This window comes from Notamacropus eugenii, chromosome 3 (assembly GCF_028372415.1).
Source record: "Notamacropus eugenii isolate mMacEug1 chromosome 3, mMacEug1.pri_v2, whole genome shotgun sequence".
Classification (NCBI taxonomy): domain Eukaryota; kingdom Metazoa; phylum Chordata; class Mammalia; order Diprotodontia; family Macropodidae; genus Notamacropus; species Notamacropus eugenii.
This window is the reverse complement of record NC_092874.1, coordinates 382,663,059-382,670,761: the sequence shown is the minus strand read 5'-3', so window position 1 is coordinate 382,670,761 and position 7,703 is coordinate 382,663,059. Positions and strand designations below refer to the sequence as shown.

Below are 7,703 nucleotides of genomic sequence, written 5' to 3'. Positions count from 1 at the left end.
TTCCAAATATTTTTTAATTTCTATTTGAACTTTAAGTGGAATTTCTCTTTCTATCTCTTGCTATTGGCCTTTGGTAGTAGTATATAGAAATGCTAATGATTCGTGTGGATTTATGTTACATCCTTTGTTAAAGTTGTTTATCATTTCAAGTAGTTTCTTACTTGATTCTCTAAGTATATCATCATATCATCTGCAAAGAGTTATAGCTGATTCTTCTTTGCCTATTCTCATTCCTTCACTTCATTTTTCTTCTCATTTCTTTTCTTCAGTATTTTTTTGGGTCTCTTTAAAAGCTATTGACTCATTCATTTCTCTTTCCAATTTTTTCTCTACTTCTCTTACTTGATTTTCAAAATCCTTTTTGAGCTCTTCCATGACCTGCAATCAATCCATATTTTTCTTGGGGGCTTTTGATGAAGGAGCTTTGACTTTGTAGTCTTCCTCTGGTTATATGTTTTCATCTTCTTTGTCACCAAAGTAAGTCTGAGTTATTTTCCCCCATTTGCTCATTTCCTTAGCCAAATACTTGACTTTCTAACTATTTGTTAATGTAAGACTCTGCTTTCAGTGGGTTTGGGGGTGGGGAGGTATCCAAGGCTTTAGGGGGTTTGTATCAGTTACTTGATCCCCCACCCTCTGTGTGCCCAGAACTCTGGACCAGTTGCTACAGCTGCTGCTCCTTCTGCTGTGGTTACTGCTGCTGTTGCTGCCACTGCCATCACCACCACCATCCCCACTATCCCAGCCAGACCACTCTCCTCTTTCACCCAGGTCCCACAGAGTTTTGCCATTGACCTTCTATGCTATATTTGGCATTTGTGAGTTGAGAAATCTGGAAATTGCCATAGCTACCAGTGATTCAGTCCCCTGAGGCTTGTTCTGGCCTGTCTCTGCAGGTGTGGCCATGCCGTACTGTGCTCCACTCCCTCCCTAAAACAATATAATCTTCCTGTCAACTACCCAGGTTGTCTTCGATTGGAGATTTGTTTCACTCTGTCATTTTGTGAGTTCTTTAGCTCTAGAATTTGCTTAGAGTCATTTTTACAGGTATTTGGAGGGCTTTGGAGGAGAGCTCAAGCAAGTCCCTGCCTTTGCTCCCCCATTTTGGCTCTGCCCCCTTCTCTTATTCCTAAAGTTAATATTTCTAGTACCATACTAAATAACAGTGGTGATAATGGACATGCTTCTTTCTCCCCCACCTATCCCATCTTATTGGAAAAGCTTCTAGGTTATTATCCTCATTATATATAATGCTTACTGGTTGCTTTAGGTAGATGTTACTTATAATTTTAAGGAAGACTCCATTTATTCCTATGCACCCCAGGGTTTTAAATAGGAATTGGTGTTGTATTTTGTCAGAAGCTTTTTCTGCACCTATTGAGATAATCATATGCTTTCTATTAGTTTTGTTATTGATATGGCCAATTATGCTGATAGTTTTCCCAATGTTGAAATAGCACTACATTCCTGGTACAAATCATACCTGGTCATAGTCCATTATTCTCATGATAAGTGGATCAGTAAGGAGCCCAACATAAATGGGGGGGGGGGTGCTGCTACCACAGGTTCTTTAGTCTGCTTCTCTAAAGAGAAAGGCAACATTTGAGGGGTTAACAATCACTTTAAACAAGCACATGAATCAGAGAAAACAAAAATTTCAGAGAAATCAAAAATCAACAGTCATAATTCCATATGTCTGACCATTAACATACATACATAGAATCCAGAGAGAGAAGGATCAACATCTAGATTTCAAATCTGGGGGTTCCTTAGTCCCTCATCTGGCACACACACCTTCTTCCAAAAATGAAGCCCCAAAATAAAACTGCACCCCAGAATCTTTATACACTTTTTAGAGCCAGAGGGCATTACATCCCTTGAGAACTGGTGCCTCATTAACAAAGGGTGTGGACCTTCCAACAAGTCTTCCCAGGCCCAACAATGGTGGGAAAGATTCTCTTTAATCACCTTATACAGAGGAATTATACTTCTTCATATAAAAAAAAACAGCAAAATATCGTATTTTGCTTGCCCTCATAATAAGTTGGTGTAATCTTTTTGCTAAAATTGTATTTAAAATTTTTGCATCTGTATTCATTAGGGAAATTGGTCTAATATATTCTTTCTCAGTTTTGATTCCTTTCAGTTTAGTTATCAATATCATATTTGTTTCACAAAGAGAATTTGGTAGGGTTTTTTCTTTGCCTGTTTTCCTAAATAGTCTATATAGTATTGGAATTAACTTGTTTAAATGTTTCATAGAATTTCCTTGTAAAAACCCTCTTGCCTAGAATTTTTTCCTAGGGAGTTCATTGATGATTTCTTCAAATTCTTTTTCTGAGATGGAGTTATTTAAATATTTTATTTCCTGTTCTGTTAATCTGGGTAATTTATATTTTTGTAAATATTCATCTGTTTCATGAAGAATGGCAAATTTATGGGCATATAGTTGAGCAAAATAGCTCCTAATTATTATTTTAATTTTCTCTTTACTGGTCCAGAATTCACCCTTTTCATTTTTGATACTGTTCATTTGATTTTCTTCTTCAATCAAATTAACCAATAGTTTGCTTATTTTATTGTTGTTGTTGTTTTCACAAAACCAGATATAAGTTTTATTTATTATTTCAATAGTTTTCTTAATTTCAATTTTATTTTATTACCACATTTTATTTGGTTTTCAGTATTTCTAATTTGGTATTTTCTTTCTAGCTTTTATAGTGTCACGGCCAATTCATTGATCTCCTCTTTCTCTGTTTTATTCATGTAAGCACTTAGAAATATAAAACTTCACCTAAGAATCACATTTGCTGCATTCCATAAGTTTTGGTATAAAGTCTCATTATTGTCATTGTCTTTGATGAAATTATTGATTGTTTCTATGATTTATTTTTTGACCAACTCAATTTCTAGGAATAGATTATTTATCTTGCAATTAATTTTTAGTATATCTTTCCATGGCCCTTTATTACAGGTAATTTTTATGGCATTATGATCTGAAAAGGATGCATTGAATATTTCTGCCTTTCTGCATTGGATTATGACATTTTTATGCACTAGTATGTGGATCAATTTTTGCATAGTTACCATATACCATTGAGAAAAAGGTATATTCCTTTCTGTCTCCATTCAGTTTTCTCTAGAGGTCTACCATATCTAACTTTTCTAACATTCTTTTTACCTCTTTAACTTCTTTCTTGTTTATTTTGTAGTTAGATTTATCTAGTTTAGAGAGGAGAAGATTAAGGTCCTCCACTAATATAGTTTTGTTGCCTATTTCTTCCAGTAACTCACTTAACTTCTCTAAGAATTTGGATGCTATACCACTTGGTGCATTTGTGTTTAGATATGATATTACATCATTGTCTATGATACCTTTTAGCAGGATGTAGTTTTCTTCCTTATCTCTTTTAATGAGATCTATTTTGCTTTTGTTTTGTGTGAGATCAGAATTGATACCCTTGGTTTTGTTTTCCTTTAGCTGAAGCATAATATATTCTACTCCAGCCTTTTACCTTTGCCCTCTCTGTACCCCTTTGTTTCAAATGTGTTTCTTTTAAACAATATACTGTAGGATTGTGGTTTTTAATCCATTCTGCTATCCACTCACATTTTGTGAGAGAGTTCTTCCCATTCACATTCATTATCAAATTCACAATAATTATGGTAAATGTACACAAGGAGATAAGGAAAGACCTTTGTGAAATGAAGTACAACAAAATCAACAAAACCAGAATGGTTACACCCTTATACTTTATATCATAATTTTATCTAAATAAAAGAGGAAAAAAAGAAACAAAGCAAATAATATGCACTCAAATGTGGTAAAAAAAAAAAATAATAATGTCCAGCAAGGCTAGATGGGAACTTTATTATTTTCTTTACTCATTATTTATATGTATTTACGTGATTTTACTTCAATAAATTCATCATGTGTATATAGATCATTATTATTATTTCCTCCTATGGGTATAATATCCCTTCTTTTTTTTTGCTTAGCATATCTATATGCTGATTATAATTTCAAAGAAGTAAATTCCATAAATAGATTATATCATATTATAATATTTTATATTATACTTATGTTGTGTTGTGTTGTATTATGTTCTTAGGCACACAGCTTCTCTTGTCTCAACTTCAACTTCCTCGTCTGTCAAAAGAGGGAGAAAATGGGAGGTGCCACTGTGACTGCAGCAGTCAGAGCCTTAGGTCTCACAGCTGCTGCCTGTGGGTTTGGCAAGGCTGGTGTGGGCAGTGGTAAGGTCCCTAAGTGCCATCGCCCTCGCAGGGACCACAATGCCAAGAAGCTGAAAAACGCCACAAAGAAACGAAATACCACTTTTACTGAGTTTTGAATTGCATTCACCGTGGGGCAGCAAATTTCTGATCAGACACAAATGGTGATAAACAAGTTACCTGAAAAAGTTACCAAACACATCTCTCTGTTTCAAGAAAGTGGTTCTCTTACCTATGAGGAATTTCTGGGGAGAGTAGCAGAACTGAATGATTTAAGTGCAAAAGTAGCTTCTGGCCAAGAAAAGCACCTTCTGTTTGAGGTACAGATAGGATCGAATTCCTCTGCCTTTTGGAAGGTGCTCCTACAAGTGGCATGTACCAAGATTAACAAAAGCAGTGGAATTGCAGAAGCTTCAAGAATCATGAATTTGTGTAAGTTTATCCAGCTTTACAAAGATATCACAAGTCAAGAGGCACAGGTGCTGGTACAAGATCCTACTACTTCAGAAGGAACTGCTGAAAGTTTGTCCTCAGCGTCTTCCTGTCAGGCCAACATTTGGATGGGAAGAGTGAGGCAGCTGACTGATGAGGAGGAATTCATGCATTTGCATGAATGAGTAAGCCTACCTCATTCTGCCCTTTGCCCACAGCTTTTGTCGGAAGTGTATTGATAAATGGAGTGATGGACACAGGAACTGTCCTATCTGCCTCCTACAGATGAGTGGGGTCAAAGATTCTTGGGTTCTACCTGATGCATCTACAGAAGATGACATGGTTAACTATATAAATAACATGGCTGATGGGGCAGGCCAGTCTCACATTCCATGAAACTAGGGACTTTTCTTGGTAACTTAGGCTGTAAATCCTGTTTCGGGATGGAGTAGAGTATAGGAGTATCAATGTCATGAACACATAAAATTGGTGCTTCCCTTCACTCCATCTCTATTTTTGCCACTCTTTCCCACAATTTATTCCTTCCCTTTTGATAAATTTCACAAATCTTTGTTTTGTTTTAATCAAAACCTAAATTACTGCTTTAAATCTTTGCACATGAGCCAGTCTTACATTGGTAGGTGTCCCAATAGGTCCCTGGCATTCACTGAAAATGCTTTGACCATTAGTTAGAGAAGCATCCTTTGGAAAAACTTGTGAACGCTGAGTTTGAGTAGCATGTTAGGTTTTGATTAATCCCAAATGTTCAGTAGTCATAACTTTCTGACACACAAACTGAATCCAATTTAAAACAGCTGAAAATAGAAAATAAATCCAAGTGTGTGTTACTACTCAGCTAGTCATTTTACTGGAATTTAAGGGGTTGTTTTTGCCCCCTGCTGGTTAATTGATTCCATTAATGATTTGTGCATGACATAACTACAAATGCTTCCTAATCGAGCAGTTGCGATTCGGAGATAACACATGATAGAACCTATATATTTCAAAGAATAAGAAATCTAGAGCTTCTGATATTATTTTTGCTGACAAATATTTTTAGGGGGGAAGACTTACTGTGGGTTTCTTGATGGCTTGTAGCACCCCTTGTGCAAAATCCTGGGGTTTGATAGGGACATTTTTCTTTATAGAAAAGCTCCAAATTCTATACTTTCAAATTCTACATACTGGAAGCAAATCTCTACCAAATGATAACACACTCAGTATTGACCATGGTACTTTTTAGTTTCATGATCTGGCATCATCTTCCTGAGATTGCAGAATGCTTGCATTTAGTTTAAAAGGACAAGAAACCACTGGTCCTGCTTCTCCCCCATAAGTGTAGGATCTTCCTGAAACAGAGAGAAAGTTCAGACTACTTAGATTAGAATGTTCAGAAACAGAGGAGTAAGAATGCAGTCATAGGCAGTGTCTTAATAGCATTGCAGCCTTCTTTGTGAAAGAGGAAAATGTTCATAAAGAAAAGCATTGGATTTATCTTGACTCATAACATTCATCACTCATGAAACAGTTTTCCCTAAAAATAAATGTATTGAACCTGCCAAGGAAGCTATTATGACCTATTTAGTTAGTTTCAAATGTATGAATTATCGTTAGCACTGGGGCAGATGATTTACATTGCTATTTCCAGAAGTGGCTGCAGAACTGTGTGTGTAAATAGAAGGTTCTTCAATTTTTTTTTGGCAAGTGTGCAAATAAAATTAATGATCCATTCATAGGAAAAAAAGAGGCATAAAATGAAGAATATATAATTCACATGGTCCTGGCTAGGTCTCATATCTTATGGTCCTATAAATATTGTATTATATCATTGCTCTCAGCCATCAATGGCACAAAGCAGCAAGCATTTACTGTTCTGACTTACAATATGAGACTAAGGCTGATAGAATCATAAAATCTAGAGTTTTTGGAGGTTTCAGAATCCATCTTCAGAGTCTGATCTTTACATGAATGAAGAAAGTGAGGTTCAGCAATTTAAGAACCTTGGTCAAGGTCACATAGGTGAGACTTGAAGAGAGGAATCTGAATTTCAATCCTTTCAATCCAGAGTGCATTATCATTCAAGTTTGTGAGGTGCTTCCTAAGCCATCAGGGTTTGAACGCAGGGGGTTCTCATGGCATGTAATGTTCATTTTTCCCCAGTTCTCTGACAATCTATTGTTTCCTGATAGTTCTAAGAAAGAAATCTGAATATTGGGATTATAGTATTAAATTATCTCCCTAGAAAATAACCACATCACTTGTTTCAGACTGGTCATTTTATATATCCATGTAATTACTATGAAGTAATTCTATTCACTTACAGAGGATTTTGAAAATCCTGATACATGAAAGTGATATGAATATAAACTTCTACTACCTAATTAAATTAGTATGATTCAGAATGCAGGAAAAAATAAAAAGGGAAGCTTATAAGTTCTTCTTTGAATTTTTCTCTAACATGTAGCAGTCACCATTGCCTCATTTTGTGATAAATTAACCAACAAACTAGGAATTAACAAAGACCTAAGCACAAAACATTTATATCCCTTGAAGGGAAAGCATTTTAAATTGGAAAAATTAAAATAATAGGAAGCAAAATTGGAAAAGTAATAAGAAAAATAGACAATTGATGTGGACTCAGGTTTCTCTGAGGAGTTTCCTTTTAAATTACTTGACCAATACCAAAGGGGTGTCCTCAAAGTCTATTCTTTTCGGAAAAGACAGTAGAAATAGATCATTGATCAAGGAGTTTGTAGTTTCCCTTGGCACTTTTTCTAGCAAACTCTATCATTTCTTTTATATAAATAAAGAAAAGTCAGCAATTTTAGACACAGAAATCCTAAATAACAAATATATGGCATTATACAAAGGCATTATATAGGCAAATATATAGGCATTATACAAAGAGTACAAGCAATTAGAAATTTATCACTGCGACATGTTCCATGACAATCATTAAGGAGCTGGGCCTAATTCCTTGGATTGTAAGGGGGACAAAAGGAGGTTCTGACAGAAACAGGGGAGTCAAGAAGAGA

At 35.5% G+C, this 7,703-nt stretch overlaps 1 pseudogene; it reads left to right on the top strand.

Annotated features, from left to right (window-relative positions):
- The first annotated feature begins 4,361 nt into the window (after positions 1–4,361).
- Positions 4,362–5,064, top strand: LOC140532221 (RING finger protein 141 pseudogene; annotated as a pseudogene).
- Positions 5,065–7,703: the final 2,639 nt, after the last annotated feature.